Source organism: Papaver somniferum, chromosome 7, assembly GCF_003573695.1.
Source record: "Papaver somniferum cultivar HN1 chromosome 7, ASM357369v1, whole genome shotgun sequence".
NCBI lineage: Eukaryota > Viridiplantae > Streptophyta > Magnoliopsida > Ranunculales > Papaveraceae > Papaver > Papaver somniferum.
Genome location: NC_039364.1, coordinates 51915820 through 51932833, shown reverse-complemented (window position 1 = coordinate 51932833; position 17014 = coordinate 51915820).

Genomic DNA, 17014 nt, shown 5'->3' with positions numbered 1-17014 from the left:
TACATTATCCTGGGGTGTAAAACACTACTTTTCGAGCTCATTTCGCCACAAAGGCTTATTTCTCTAAAAACATCTACAAAAACACAAAATAACACAATAAGTACTTAATCGAGTCTAACAATACATAACATTGAGAACAAAATAGACACATAAATGCGTCTATCAAATACCCCCAAACTTATTATTTGCTAGTCCTCGAGAAAATTTATTCTAGAAAGGAAAATCATTTGAACCCCTAGGTGGCCCTAGTGGCGGAGTGTTGTCTCCGGAGGGTTTACCAGAGGTGTTCCCACAAAACCTTTACTCCAGACCCTAACTATCTACAACGAACCTTGGAAGGCACTAAAGAATCTCCTTGGTTGGCATACTTATTGACTACAAGAGGAAGTACCCTGATGCGAAATTCCAATTTATGTACACGAGTTTGCACTCAAGCATACTAAAATTCATATATAAGTGACAGAGCTCTACTCAGATAGCTGCACTATGGACATCATATTCGGAGTCAAACTAATCACATGGAAAGATTAAGAGATGGATATAGAAAAACATAGATGGTTTTGATGTTTACTAAGTGAACGGCGTTTCCCATATCTGTCTGAAGGCCTCCGCCAAAATGAACTTATCCTAATGGATTGAGATACTAGTCTGACTAATATCAACACACTGGCATATACAAGGGTACCAGTGGTCGATAACCTAACTCTAGGTCAACACAACTGGCATATACAAGGGTACCAGTGGTCGACTTTATTGAATTTTCCTTTTGGTCGAATGGTCTGGTCTCAATTTTTTTTTCAATTTTTTTTTTTTTTGTAACTCAATCACTCTAATTCATCCTAGCATTGGTAACAACTTGAATCGTGGGCCCCACCTATCACTTAGAGAAACATGGTTTAAAAACAAAATAAAAATAGAAGTGAAAAGGACTCAACGAGATATGGTGAAACTATCATGTTATTTCTAACACCTGAGCTCTGTGCTTTTATGAATAGACTCTTTAGATGTTTCCATCTATTCAGATTGGTTCCTCAACTCCTACAACCAAAATGCTTCCATCCACTTAGATTGGTTAGTGCCATCCTAAATACACATAAATTTCTAGGCTCTGGAGTTTATTTATTGCAGCTAAAAAGTTTCTCCCGTACCCCCAAACTTAAATCTAACATTGTCCTCAATGTTCTAAAGATGAAACTAAAAGCATGAACAAGGAGAAACTGTTACCATTTGAAGCGGAAGAGTTAAGGAAAGATATTACCGTGTTGCATGAGCATGGGATACCTCCCAAGAAGTGCTAAGTTTAAAGTCTTCAGCCAGACTTAGGAAAGGATTAGTCAGCTCGAACCATAAAGTAACAGTCGAAATAATTGTGGGTCTTCAAAACTAAAAAGAGCTGACAAAAGGAAACTGCAGTGAACCAACGAAATGAACAACACTAGCATGCCCTTACCTAGTTTCCTGATAACTATCGCTAATTGCGGTTCAGGTTCAGGTTCTATGAAAGGGTCTAAATAGAATATTTTCATTGGCTGCGTTTCTTCATAGATGGGATCCGAATCACTAGGTCTTAGAGTCTGTAAAAACTCAAATAAGAACTTAGAATCACGAAGTAATAACCTAAATAATTGCGGATCCTCTAAGTCAATCAGATATGACTTACATAGTTGACCACAGTGAGAGTAGTGGTCATTCTTAGGAAAATGTGTCGATCCTATTAACCTAAAGTACTTAGGTTTAGTCTCAGAACTTAATACTCGACTCATTTGAAACGTTCCCACAGTTGGAAGAAAACTATTTGGTGGGAAAACAAAGTCAATCTGGGTATCATAGCCTGGGAAAACCACATCAACCAGAGGATGGGTTTCTAATAACTGAACTCCTTCATGGACATCATTAGGTTCGGGAAAACGTGTATGAAGATAATCTTGTAAGATGGTTGAGGCAAAAATGTCAAGTCCTACAGGAGGGTACTTAAGAGTTAAAGCACACGGAGAATGATAATCACCCCCAAACTTAGAGTTTTCTATGTCTCTAGAAAGACTAGTCACAACTTCCCTAATTTCTAGGTCATCAGATTCCTGGAAATGGTCAATAGATTCTTCTAAGTTGGGTTCATACTCACTCATTTCTACGAGTTTATCATCTTCTAAGACTAGTGTTTCTAAATCGCTAGATTCTAAAACAGTATTCTCAGGGTAGACTCTTTCCTCTAAACCATCATCGGTTTCGTAATCATCGTCTAAAACGGGGGTATTTCTAGTCAAATCCTCGTCCTTTTGAATAGGTAAATAATTATTAAAATTATTTGGATTTGAACTAGAAATATCATTATAATCATCATCACCATCCTCCTACTCATCATCATCACAATATAATTTTTGATATTCACGAATTCTCAAGCTTTGTTCCCAACTACATGGTCTATGTTTATAATATTTCTCATAGATCGTTAGAGGTGATTCCTCAATAAAAGTTGGAGTATCCATATATCGTTGCCCACGCATATATTCACCAAGAGTCATATCCGAAGACGTCTCTTGATAACGAGAATTTCTAGACATATATTCTCGTAACGTCATCTCAGGTGGCGTCTCCTGAAAAGGATTCATCACCGAGGAAACACAAACTACAAAGGAATTCTACACAATCACAAACAAGGCTGACTCGACCAAATCAAACCTATAAATTCTAGCAAACAAAAAGCATGATGGCTCCACTTAGATTGTTTCTAGACTTGCTTCTATCTCTCGAAGGGGAATTCGTTACAATTTAAGCAAACCCGTCTGGAATCAATCCGAGTCAAAGTAAGTTGAATTGAGGCGAGGGAAGCTCAGTGGAGCTTTGATACCCAAGGCCTCACCGCTATCACAAGGCGACGTAGTCACGCATTCAACTCACAGAAACCATTATGAACTTCAAGGTGTGCTTAAGAAAGTAACCAATATCCTTCGAAAATATTTCTTAATAAGCGCTACCCTATCGGTCTCGTTCTAGTCAAGTTTTAAGCTTGGGTTCGCGTTAGGTTTCGTTTTCCTAAGGCGGGCAAGAAGGGAGCGGTGATGAAATCCGAACCCTTATCTTGTATTGGCCAGGCCTTGCCCTTTACTAGGAATTTAAAAACAGTCCGGTTCGTCCTCAAACAATTATCACCTTAAGGCAGACAGTAACCCGCTTGCAGGAGATTCGCGGGGTGTTTCGATTGGACTTACCTCCCGTACCAGACGGGCAATGAACCGTTGTCGTCGACTCGGGCCACGACTCCTATGCCGTGTTCGAACCCGAGGGGCCGAGACGATATAGTAATCGTCGTCCTTCCCTGCAAACAGTTTGTATTTAAGGGTACCCTTCCGTAGGGTTTAAAAAAATAAATAAAAATAATTTCCCGATTGTCCAGAATAAAGTCCAAATAAAAAGTCCAAAAATTACAAAAATTATGAAAAATAAAGCCTATTTACAAATTCTAAAAATAAATAAAAGCTATATACAAAAAAAATAATAATAATAAAAATTAAATCCTAAAAAAAAAATTATGTCTTTTTTTTTTTTTTTTCTCTTTTAGCTTTTAGCTTTTAGATTTAAGCTTTTTGTTCCCAAGTCCTTAGTATTCCACTTCGAACCTGTAAATCAAAGACACAAAAAGAAACGTAAAAAGGAACAAATAATAGTAAAAAAAATAAACCTAAAAATTCTACCTAAGCACAAATCCGCGTCGGCGGCGCCAAAATGATTTAAGATTTTTGATGGGTTGTATTAATGAGGTTCAAACTCCCGGACTTGTGAAGGATAATTTTTTTAGAAAATAAATATATATACAAATATTGACAAATTGGTAGAGAGTTACTGGGACTAAGGACTTGGCCAATTCTCATGCATATGGTACATTTTATTTATCCTTAACAATTATCGCTCAAAACATAAAATGTAAGTACTCTTATTTTGCCAATATAGATTCTCAGAATATTACTTATAAATCGTAAGCATGGGACATCAAACATTTAAGCAAGCATGTCGCATCAAATAAAATGATAACTAATTAATCAAAATCATTTTTCAATTTTAAATCAATGCAAAAGTCATAAAAAGAATAAATTAAATTTACCAGAATGAAGAAAATCGCCTCCTCCGTTGTCCCAATGTTGGGTTTAGCTCATCATGGTGAAATACCTCTCAAAATATTTTATTAAGCTCAATTGGTGTTTACAATAAAGAGAAGAAGAGAAAATGGTGTGAAACTGTAATCTGCGACGCACAAAAGGCGTCCAGAATAAACGATAAAATCTAACTGTTGTTGTCGCTATGGTTCTAAGGCCCACACCTACGACCCACGAGCCACTGTCGCTGTCACTGTTGAAGAACGACGGTTTCTGAGAGTCTGTTCTTCGTGTTCTTCATCTTCATCAGCAGCATAAAACAGCAGCATGAAGCTTGCTGTTCATAGTGATTTCTTTCTCCTTAGTTCTCCTCAAGCCCCCAAACTCTCGACAACCTTTCTCTGACCTCCAAGGACTCTATTTAAACCCGAAGCATGCATCGAATCTCCTCCATAACTCCACAAATCCTCGACAGTGAAAGAAAATATTTTCGGATATTTTCTTTCCTGTTTTAGCTTTTCACGCGTTTTCTCTGGTCCAGCACGCTCCAATTCGACTTATTCACGCCTCAACACTCTTCCAACGCCAGCAGAACTCCCCCATGCACACAAGAACTTCAATTTTTCTCGTGTTACAGTACACGTGCTCTGTTTTGGGTGTGTAAATCATACCGAAAATTCCAGCCAAATTTGATCGATCATGTCACCCATAATATGTTCCTTAACCTATATCACATCTCTATACCAAATTTCAGCCATTGAATCGACCCATAACCCCTTCATTTTGACAATCGAAATTCTGCCAGAACTGTTTAGAAATTTCCCGCCTTTTTCCAAAATTTGAATTATGAGAAGAAAAGTGTCCCCCCTAATCCTGTACGGGTGTCCCTTTAGCAATTGTGGTGGAAATAGTAATTTTGGGGTGGAAATAGTAATTTTTATGGGTTCCTCCGGTACATTTCTGGGACGCTTCCGGTGCATTTATGAGGTGCCTCCGGTACATTATCCTGGGGTGTAAAACACTACTTTTCGAGCTCATTTCGCCGCAAAGGCTTATTTCTCTAAAAACATCTACAAAAACACAAAATAACACAATAAGTACTTAATCGAGTCTAATAATACATAACATTGGTAACAAAATAGACACATAAATGCGTCTATCAGCATGTCAACGCAAAAGATGGTTCAGGCACCTTTGAAACGCAATCTGCTAGGCACACGGTAGATCCTGAAACATTAAACAAGGGGTTTCCAAAAGAAAGGTCAATTGATTCTTCCATCGTGATTGTGTTTTCTTCTACAAAGCCATCAAGATTGATATATGTATTGCTACACTTATCAAAATCAATGTTATCACATAGAAGAGTAACACTTGATTTCTTGTCTTCATCAGAATCATAATTGTCAGACATCTCATCAAGTGTTACAGCAAGACCTTTGTTCCCAGTGTATTTTCTACGATTTGGACACTCGTTTTCAAATTGACCAAACCCTTTACACTTAAAGCACTGAGGCATATCCTCGTCATCAGTTTCATCTGTGTCCCTGTTTTTAGGAGAAAAACGATTATGAGGTTTGACTGATGCTTTTGGCTTATCTCTGGGGAACTGTTTACTTATATTCAACGAAAGATCTCTACACTGTCTTGTGATCATCGAGACTAATTTGTAAAGATCTTCATCTGATGAATCCGTCTCAGAGTGATCATCTTCAGAGATATACACATTTTTACTTTTATCAAGTAATTTTGTGTCTTTTAGTGCTTTGAACGCAACATCCTTATATTTGGATGAATGCTCGTGATCAAAGATCTCAAGCTTCCCAACTAGCGTATTACTGTAGAGGTTATCAAGGTTATTTCCCTCAACGATGGCATGCTTCTTAGAGTCGTATCTAGATGGCAGAAATCTAAGAATTTTCATCACAATGTCCTTTTCAGGAATAGTCTCACCCAATGCAAAAGACGCATTAACAATTTCAGACACTTTGTGATTAAACTCATCAAATGAATCTTCATCTGCCATACGAAGGTTTTCCCAATCGGAATTAAGGTTTTGAATCCTAGCTTCCTTTTCAATGGTATTACCTTCGAATACGGTTTCTAAGATATCCCACGCATCTTTAGACCTGGTGCAGTTTGACACATGGTGCTGAAGATTTGGGGTAATGGCATGTATGATGGCATTCAAACCGTCGGAGTTTTGCTTTGCGGCAAGTATCTCAGCAGCATCGTATTCGCTAATATTTTTTGGAACATTAATGTTACCTACTGTAACAACGGGAGCATCATAGCCATTAACAACATATACCCATGATTGAAAATCACGCGCTTGAAGAAAAGATCGCATAGCAATTTTCCACCATAAGTAATTAGAGTCATCGAAGACTGGTGGTACGCTAATAGAGATAACACCTCTGTCCATAGAGTCAGATCGCTACAAACACCGACTTTTGAGGTCTTAAACGTGTTTGCCTGCTCTGATACCAATTAAAAAAGCGGGGGTATAACAACCACACCCAATATTTCGATTAGAAATCTGTATGGACTAACTCCAATATACTTTCTAGAGAATCAACTAGACAGTCAGACTGAATCTAGAGAAAAGTATATCGATGAGTTAATATCTCTCTCACTTGATTTGATCTTTACTCAAGCAAATAGAAATCTGCGAGTCTTTATCAAATACAAGGATAATAACTTGGATGGTACCAAAGACCAATATCCAAGTGTCAATCAATTTAAATCACCAACCAAAGTTTGTATATTCTAATTGATTGATCTTTACGCATAACCTGTGATATTTCAATTATATAACAAAATATAATGCGGAATAGAAATAACACAGACACCAGAAATTTTGTTAACGAGGAAACTGCAAATGCAGAAAAACCCCTGGACCTAATCCAGATTGAACACCACACTGTATTAAGCCACTACAGACACTAGCCTACTACAAACTAACTTCGGTCTGGACTGTAGTACAGTTGCGCTCCTTATGTCTCTGATCCCAGCAGGATACTACGCACTTGATTCCCTTAGCTGATCTCACCCACAACCAAAAGTTGCTACGACCCAAAGTCGAATACTTTAATAAACAAATTTGTATCACACAGAAAAGCCTACGATAATAGATAAATCTGTCTCCCACAGATAAACCTATGAGTTTTGTTCCGTCTTTTGATAAATCAAGGTGAACATGAACTAATTGATAATTCGGACTTATATTCCCGAAGAACGGCCTAGTATTATCAATCACCTCACAACATTCTTAATCGTATGGTAGCGAAACAAGATGTTGCGGAATCACAAACGATGAGAAGAAGATGTTTGTGATTTCTTTTTATCTTTCCCTATCGAAGATATAATCTCAAGTCAATTATTCAATTGAACTCGTACGATATAAATTGGCAAGATCATATCGCTCAACTACAAGAGAAGTAGTTTCGGCTGGCTTCACAATCCCAATGAAGTCTTTCAGTCGTTAACCTATAGGGTCTCGGGAAGAAACCTAAGGTTAAAGGAGAATCGACTCTAGCAAACTAACTAGTATCACACATGAGGTGTGGGGATTAGTTTTTCCAATTTCTAGATGTCTCCCTTATATAGTTTCCAAATCAGGGTTTGCAATCCAAGTTATCTTGGTAACAAAGCATTCAATATTTACCGTTAGATGAAAAACCTGATTTCTCCAAGCTAATATCTTTCAACCGTTAGATCGAAACTTAGCTTGGCATACACAAATGAAATGTATTTCATTTAGGTTTGAGTAACCGTACCTAAACGTGTACACTTGGTTGGTTCACAAATAGTTAACCTAGGTTAGCCATATGAGTACTTTCATATCAACCATATTCATCTTTCTCATAACTAGTTCAAATGACTCATAAGAACTAGTTGATAGAGTTGTTCATTTGCTTAGGTCTTTATTCATGGACACAATTGAAACAAAATCGATTTGATTCACTTGAATCAATTCATGAACAATATAGCCATGGTTTGCAAGATTGCATTCCTTATTGATTTATTGTTTTAAGTTCATGAACTTCCTATTTGAGAAATAACCAGCTTGGGTACGCGTACAGGTATGCGTACCTTAGCTACCGGATTTGAGTTTGGAAACTCAGCAGAAATTTTCGGTTCGAAAAATTCCTTGAGTACGCGTACGGGTACGCGTACCTAAGGTGACTGGTTTTCCAGTTTGTAAACTACAAACTCCAGCAGAAGTTTTCGGTCGAAAACTTCTGCCAGTACGCGTACCCAACCTGTCTCCTTTACCAATATCGCATGCACAAGTGCACACAATTGGTTTCCAGCACATGGATTTATACACTAATGTGCGAACACACTATATATGCTTATATCCATAGTTGGTTACATAATCTCAACTCTACATTTGAATCATTCAAACATTCTTCTATAATGTTATAACAATCATTATTCACGACTATCGTCATCAAAGCTATTTTCAAGATTGAAACGTCATCATGACTTTCGTCACGGATAAAGATGAAAAGTGGTTAAAGCGAAAGCTTACCAACACGTATTTCGAGAAAAAGATAGGAAAGTAAACTCGGCTAGAAATAACAAATGTGTATGTATGAAAACTATCATACTTATACAACTTTGTCTCAAGAGTAGGAGATAGAGAGATAGACTTTTGAGTGATAGATAAGTTCAAGTCTCCACATACCTTTTAGTCGGATGAAGTTCCACTATTTCCTCGAGTAGTTCTTCGTCTTCGTAAGATGATCACCATGGAGTCGGGAGATCAACTACACTAATCTATCCTAAACCGAGACTTAGCTATAAGTAGTCTAGAAATCAAGACATATAGTTTTGACACCTAAGCTTGAAAAACATGCATGAGATAACAACGAATGCGAGTTCGACCGAGCAATGCTCTAACAAGTATTAAATTTCATGGAATGTTCCAGTGTACTGGTGCTTGGCGATAGGTTTTGATTTTATGTGATACGACATACTAGGTCCAAACCAGCAGAGAGCATTGTTGTTTTACTTAGGAAAGAAAATTTTGTTCAGTTGATATAATAGAGGGTAATCATAGTGTTAGTTAGAGGTTTGGGATATATATATTGTTTTTGTTTGTTGATATATTAGCTAACAGTTGGCAAGTTGTCAACACATCAAACTCTTTGTTGGTCTATTACGTTAGTTATAGGTTCTCTTTGTATCCATGAACAAGCACTATTAATAGCCAAGGCTCAGCCACAGTTAGGGTTTCTGGGAAAACCTTGGCTATGGGAATAATCGATTGAAGTATGTTATCCGCCTATTTCTAGTTCTGAGTTACACAACTAATTGGTGATTGGATAAATAATTATGTTTGCTACATCTAAGTCACTCTTGATAATGTGACAAAGCATCTAGTATTACTGATAATTATCAATCTACTTATGATCCAGTTTTTCATGGTGGTCAAAGTCCTAATCGTAGAGGTAAGAGACGTTTCAATCTAACTTAGGAGGTAACTATCTATATCTGTTGGATCTTATTTTCCTTCATGTTCTCAACCTAGAGTTGGTATATTGGCTTCAACTAACATTCTTGTTGAAATCCCGACAAGTTGATTCTAGTGCTAACAACCATATTACTTATAATCCTGCTACACTTCAACAACCTCATTCTTACATCGGATCTGATTCAATGACTATCAGACTCAGTGGTCAAGGTACGTCTACGACTAAGATTGGTTTTTCTATTTCAACATATCTATGACAAGACATAACTTTCTTATAAATGTTCTCTTAGGTCCAAATTCCTTAAGAATTGTGTTATTTGTTCATAAATTCACTAAGAATAATAATTATTCTTTGTTTCACTTAAAAATTATGTCGAGAAACCGGAAATCGTAGGAAAAGCACCACTAAAAGTATGGTGCAAAAATAATACAATAAAAACGTTCTAAGATATTCGTAGTTCGAGTTTATATGGACCTCAATACACCACTAACAATCATCTTAAAAAGCACAGTGCTATAATGTATCATGCTCAAGAAGCAAACATCCAGAAAGTACCTATAGATACCTTAATTTGGGTGAAGGGATAGGTATGAGATTTAGGATTTTGAGTGTGAGTTGCGAGAGGTTGAGCACGGATGTTCTTTCACTAAACCAAAATGAGTGGACATTCCAAGGTTGTTTCAGTCACATAAAAGAGATTTAGAGTTGGTCTTAGGGAGAGAAGCAAAGAAAAAAGAGATCAGAGTAATTCCTGGTTTGCATAAGAATGCTCTGTGAGGTGTTGTTTGTAGAAGTTGTTGTGTTTACAATGATTGATTGCTGGTCTATTTATCCCTTAATTCTCGTAACCTCCTCAACCATCAATTTGGGGTTGGTATCCCCTGTGGCAGAGAAGGTATCTTGCATTCCGTCAATCGGCTTCCTGATTTAAAAGGGGATGACAATATCATGTCAATGTTTCTCATTGATTTCTCGAATGCTTTTGATCTTGTTGATAGATCAACTATTATCATAAATCAATGAGAAACATTGACATAGTACTGTCATCCATTAAATCAAGAAGTCGATTGACGGAATGCAAGATACCTTCCCCGCCATAGGGGATACCAACCCCAAATTGAGGGTCTCCTAGATATGCCTTCACTTCCTTACATAGAAGATGCTGCAAGTTTGGAGAAAAATCTGCGCCAGTTGGTGCCAACTGCGATGGGCATAAGTTCTCCATCAGGTTTAAGCAATGGGGTTAAAGGTACGCTTGCAATGTATTCTTCAAGCACCTAAGGACAATTGTACGATGACTAGAGGCTTACTAGGCCTATAATTGATGCAAGAAGGTCATCAGATAGGCTGCAGCTGAACCACTCAAGGAGTCTAGGAGATATTGTGCTCGTAACCTAACCCTACCACAACAAGTGCATTTTGGGAAGCTTTTCAAGGCATCTAGCACTGGCCGACAGTCAACAAAGATTGCTGCTACACCGATCGGTTCAGGTGGTATGATGGGGCTAGAGGGTGTTTCTTTCGCTTTTTATGAAGGGTAGTGGGAGGAGCAACCCATTGGAGGATAATACTATGATATTCATTGTATAGTGACTGTAGCTAAGATTTTTACAACATGCTTGTAGATTGATACTATCTTCTTTTCTTTTGATAGGCTGTTTGTGCTTCTTTTGCTGAGAGGATAATTTTAGAAATTTGTGAGCCATATCTAGTAATACAATCATTGGTTTCTTTCCATTTCATTAACGCTTGGTTTACGGAGGCAATCCACAGTCTCTTTCTTTTACCAAACCGTTCTTTATTGTGCATTTAGGTGTATATAGATTTAGTGTACACAGTAGCAGAAGAAGCAACTGAATCCATGAAGATGAATCCTGGGAATTGAGAAATACCTTAGCTAGAGTTGATTTAAGAGTTCTCAAAAAGTTGGGTCTACAAGGATGGGGGATACATTTTTTTATGTTTGCTAAAATACATTTATAAATATCGTCATAACTTTTTATTGTTTTATTTTCTTATGATTTGATAAAGGTTCGAATACAAATTTGAAGCAAAAATACAAAAATTACATTCGTTCAGATTTTAAATCGAATTCGCATATCATACGAAACTTTTGGATTTGGATATCGAGTGTCCTGGTCGCATTTGAATGCAATGTTTACTTTACACCCTTAGAGCATCTCCAACAATGGGAGTAAAAAATCCTATGTGGAAGTCTAATTAAGACTTTTATTTAGGAGATTTTACACATATAGTAAATATAGAAGACGCAATTGGGGGATACCTTCACAAATTGGGGGATACTCAAAGTTAATGTATTTTGGTTAAGGGGTCCTTTTTTTAGGTGTGAAATAACCATATTATCCTTACCCTAACAAAAATTAAAAAGAAAAACTATAAACCTATGTTTTCACTTTTCTTCTCCATCAAAAAAATCACACAAATCATGATGAATGATTTATGATTTAGGTTATCAAAAAAATCATTTTGAGTAGCGACGCAAATTATGATAATCAAAATGATTTGAATCAAAACCATCTAGGTTATAAAAAAAAAGTCGAAATTGTATTTAAATAAAAAAAAATTGAATTTGAATTTCAGTAGCAGGTTAACAGTCGGTATTGTTTTGTTGGATGAATACAATACCGACATACAGTCGGTATTGTTTTGTCGGATGAATACAATACCGAGAGTTTACTCGGTGTTGTTTTGTCGGATGAATACAATACCGACTGTGGCTCTGTAAATGCAAAATTTGATTGACTTAGTGTTTGAATTGGGATTTGGTTCGGGGTTTTCTCATAAATGAAAGTTTGATTGTCTACAAAAGGTTGCAATTAGGAGTCATTAAAATCAATTTAAGCACCTTCTCATATCACACAAATCTCCAAAATCCTTCTTCTTTTTCATTTAATCAAAATATATTATTTGAAGTATCCCCAAACACACTTGGATTAGGAGTACTTCATAATGTTTATTTTATTTACTTATATTTTTACTTTCTTTGAGTATCCCCCAATTGTGCCTTCTAAATATTCCTCCATGGTTAAAAAAGTATCTCCAATAATGAAAGGTTTAATTATCAAAGGCCAGATAGTTTTTTCCCCTATCTCTGCATAACCATTTTTTTTCCAAATAATTCTTTGAAACTTCTGTTCTTCCATCTTCTCCATCTCCAAACCAAGATTTGCTCGGATTTATCTGAGATATCAGATTTCCGAGTAGATTTGGGTCTGTGTAATTAGTTTTTAATGTCTTAAATAAAAAATCACATTATTTGTGATTTAGATTTTAGGGTTTGTTTTATTTTTTTTGTTTTACTGTAGATATCTCATGGTTGTTCTATGTCATGCACTACTCGCTATTATTGCGATTTCCTATAGCCTTCGGGCATTTCAATTGGAACTCGATGATATATTCAAGTATATCTTCGAAGACAATCAATTTTGTGTGATGATGATCAAAATTCAACCAAACAAGATCAATGGCTACTGGAATTGGTTATGATAATGATGTTGAGTGCAAATTATCCTTTTTACAAAGGATTTTCTCTTAATGAAGAAGAAGAATTTTCCAAATGGCCATCCCTCTGATTACATCGATTATTTGTATGATCAACAATTATGTACTTTTGTTATATTATAATTCCTATCTTGTTGTAGTATTTTGCTTTTGTACTTTTTTGTTGTATCTATTCGATGTACTTGAATTAGCCTTTTCATGGCTTCCGATTAGTATAATCTAAAGAGGTTCTTCCTCTTTTTTCCTTCAAAAAAAAATACAATGAAGGGTTTAATCCTTAGAATATTTTATATAATAAAATCTTAACCGTTTGTTTTACTTTAACTAATTTTACTTTAACCGTTTGTTTTTACTTTAAAAATATAAAATAATTAAAAATATGACGTGGAGGTGCAAGTGAAGATGTAAATAAGACTTTATTTAACACCTTCATATTTATTTCCCATCCCTTCTAGTTTGTAGGATTCAACTATTGGAGATGAATTTATGTTAATTAGACCCTACTTGTCATGAAAATAAAAAAGATTCACCCTCTATCGGAGATGCTCTTACGATCGACTGTGTCGAAAGTGCTAAAAACAAGATCTGATCCCGCTCTAACATGCTCTAAAATCGGGACAAATTGGTGCCTAAAACTCGTATTGTAAAAGCCGTATGATTCGCAATAAATAATTTTGACTCAAAATATGAACAGGGTGTTAGTCCTCAAGGGAGTTGGGTGTAGTTGGATTTTTTTTCCGTTAGTCGTGGGGGAGTTCGAAGGAGTCTCTCAAAATCCACGTTAGTCGTGGGAGAGTTTAGAAGAGTCTCCCATACTCCCTAAAAAACCCCGTTAGTAGTGGGGGAGTTTGAAAGAAACTCTTAAACTCCCTATTAGTGGTAAAAACTAGAATGCTAGGGAGTTGAGTTTTTTTGGGGAGTTCTAGGGAGTTTATAGTGTATTTTTGCCTCACTCCAAATTTCTCAAAAGAGTAGAGATTTTGGGAGAGTCTTTCAAACTCCCTACACTCAAAACACCAAACTCTCTCAAACTCCCTACACTCTCTTACGCTCCCTCAAAATCTCCAAGATCCAAAATACATTAAACTCCCCCAACTCACGCGTGCACTAACCCCTAGAAATTGTTTATTAAAGTTTTTTCTTTTTGGGTAGAATTTTATTACTGCAAGATAATAGCTCACTAATTTGCACACCAAATTAACATACGCCGCATCCCGAATCTGTGTTTAATTTCGCACATCACTACGTGTCGAAAGCCACATCAGCTTAGGCTAACGAAGATAATGATAAAAGAGATAAAAAGACGAGTCCAAATATGTTCACACTCCTTTAACGAGTGCATATTTCACATATTTTTTTGATTGGTTGATTTTTTAACTGATGGCCCCATTACCCTTCATGTTTAGAATCATGACTCTCGTTACATAATTCCCTAAATTAAATCAAGGGTAGAGATTAAAATGTGAAATATACACTCGTTAAGACATGCATCCGTATACAATAAATATCTTGTATCCTTTCATACCTATGGTCCAATTGTAAATCTTATCACACTTATCGATACTATATCGATATCTACGTTGAACGCTCAGCTGGTGTAATACCAAATATAATGACTGTGACTATATTATCATGTTGTTTATCCTGGAAGCCGCGACTCATATGACGTCATAACCGGCTGTTTGTTTATTGCTTGACCATTCCGATGTACACATTCCTATTTTACCCCTTATATTTGCATGATTCTACAGGAAAGGGGACAGTAAAATGGGAAGGATGGGAAAGACGACTACGTTTTATAGAAGCTCCAGCTCTTGACTCTCAAATTCTCAATGAATCTAATTCAATCTTGCTATATTTTTCCGTAGTTAGAAGCCTAACAGGGTAGTTGAATGATCTACTGTTAGTCCATAGGGGTGTTTCGAGGTCTTCCTAATATCTTTTGGTAGAGATTTTTTTTTTAAGTCAAATTTTCTGAAATTCCATATTATTGGATAAGAATTTTTATAAGAGTCCTCCAACACCCCTGTTATTCAAAGCAGAACTCAAAGTCATTGATTTGTTGTATTTACAGGGAGGTAGTCAAACGAGATTTCTATAGACTTTCATAGATTTTTTACATGAGTGCTTCCGAAGATTCTCTGAAAATCTAGATATTTCTAGTGATTCTCTGAGAGTATATTGGAGAGTCTTTGTGACTTGTAGAGACAAAAAAAATGAGATTTGTAAAGAATCTCTGTGATTTGTAAATACAAAAAATATATAATATCTAATCAAAAATTCAAAACATCTACACTTTATTATGCACGTTATAATATAAATAAAAGTACCATACACCTAGTAAAAAATATATTATATATTCACTGTCAAAATAAATCTCATTGTTGTACTATGCTTAAGTTTTTATTGTCTTTATTCCACTCATCCCACATTTTATTTGCTATTCTATTTCGCTACTAGTTTACTGCACAAATGGCATGTTCCTTGGTCATCAACTCAAACAAAAAATAAGGAAAAAAAATCGGACCTATTGTCAAAAACAAATATTCCCCAAATTTCCAAGTCTCCCAAAATATCACCACTTGGGGAGAGATTTCTACCATGCCTATTTTCCTAAAAAAAGTCTCTCCAAATCTCTGAAAACAACAAATCAATGACGTTCAGTTCTCCTTCGAATAACAGGGGTGTCGGAGTAACTCTTATGAAATCCTAATCCAATAACATGTAGTTTCAGAGAATTTAAATAACTTGAAAATAGTCTCTAACCAATAACAAGAGACATTAGGAAACTCTCCAAAAATCTCTATGGACTAACAGTAGATTTGGAAACTCTCCGGAAGTCATTTGAAATCACAATTAACTACCTCCCTATTAGGGATTTGGAGAGAATTTTTTTAATGAAAATAGGCATGGTAGAAAGCTCTCCCCAAAAGTTGATATTTTGGGAGACTTGGAAATTTGAGGAATATATGTTTTTCAGAGTAAGACCCTTTTTTTTAATCTATTTTGATTTGAGTTGATGACCAAGGAATGACCATTTGCGCAGTAATCCAAGCGAGAAGATGCTAACCAGTTGCGAGATAGCATAACAAATAAAATGTGAGATGAGTGGAATAAAGAGAATGAAAATTTAGGCATAAGACAACAATGAGATTTATTCCGACAATATAAATATACTGTACTAGGTATTCACTTATAACGTGCTTAATAAAAAATCAGTAGATGTTTTGAACTTTTAATTAGATGTTATACATTTTTTTGTCTCTATAGATTACAGAGTTCAAAACATCTACTGATTTTTTATTAAGCACGTTATAAGTGAATACCTAGTACAGTATATTTATATTGTCGGAATAAATCTCATTGTTGTCCTATGCCTAAATTTCTCATTGTTGATGTTTTGGCTCTCTAAAATACTCTCAGAAAATCACTACAAATCTCTAGATTTTTAGAGAACAGAAATCTCATTTAACTACCGCTGTTTAAAAATCTTCAATGACTTTTGCAAAAGAGACAAAAAGACTTATGGAGCCAGGACTACTGTGCGGCTCAAAGTGGAAGATAGAGAAGCCTAATTTTGAGGAAAAGCTTTGGCTCAAATACACCGATAGAGACATCACTGATTGTTAGCCCTCCAATTGGAGGTTGCTTTCGGTATGATCAACATTTGATACACATTCTTGGCAACTTAGTTTGGGTGTGCCACCTGATATTTGGCATTATTTCACTAGGACATCAACATCTTCATCACGAGCACAACGGGCAAATATTAGTTGAGATTCCTTATTGGACTAGATAATAACCAGTGAGTCAGTGACAAAGCCAAGACTACGGATGATCCATATCTACCCGTAAAATAATTGGGCCGCCCGACCGGAGGGTCCGAAGAGAGGAGTCCCTTTTATGACTACTTTTTTGTAA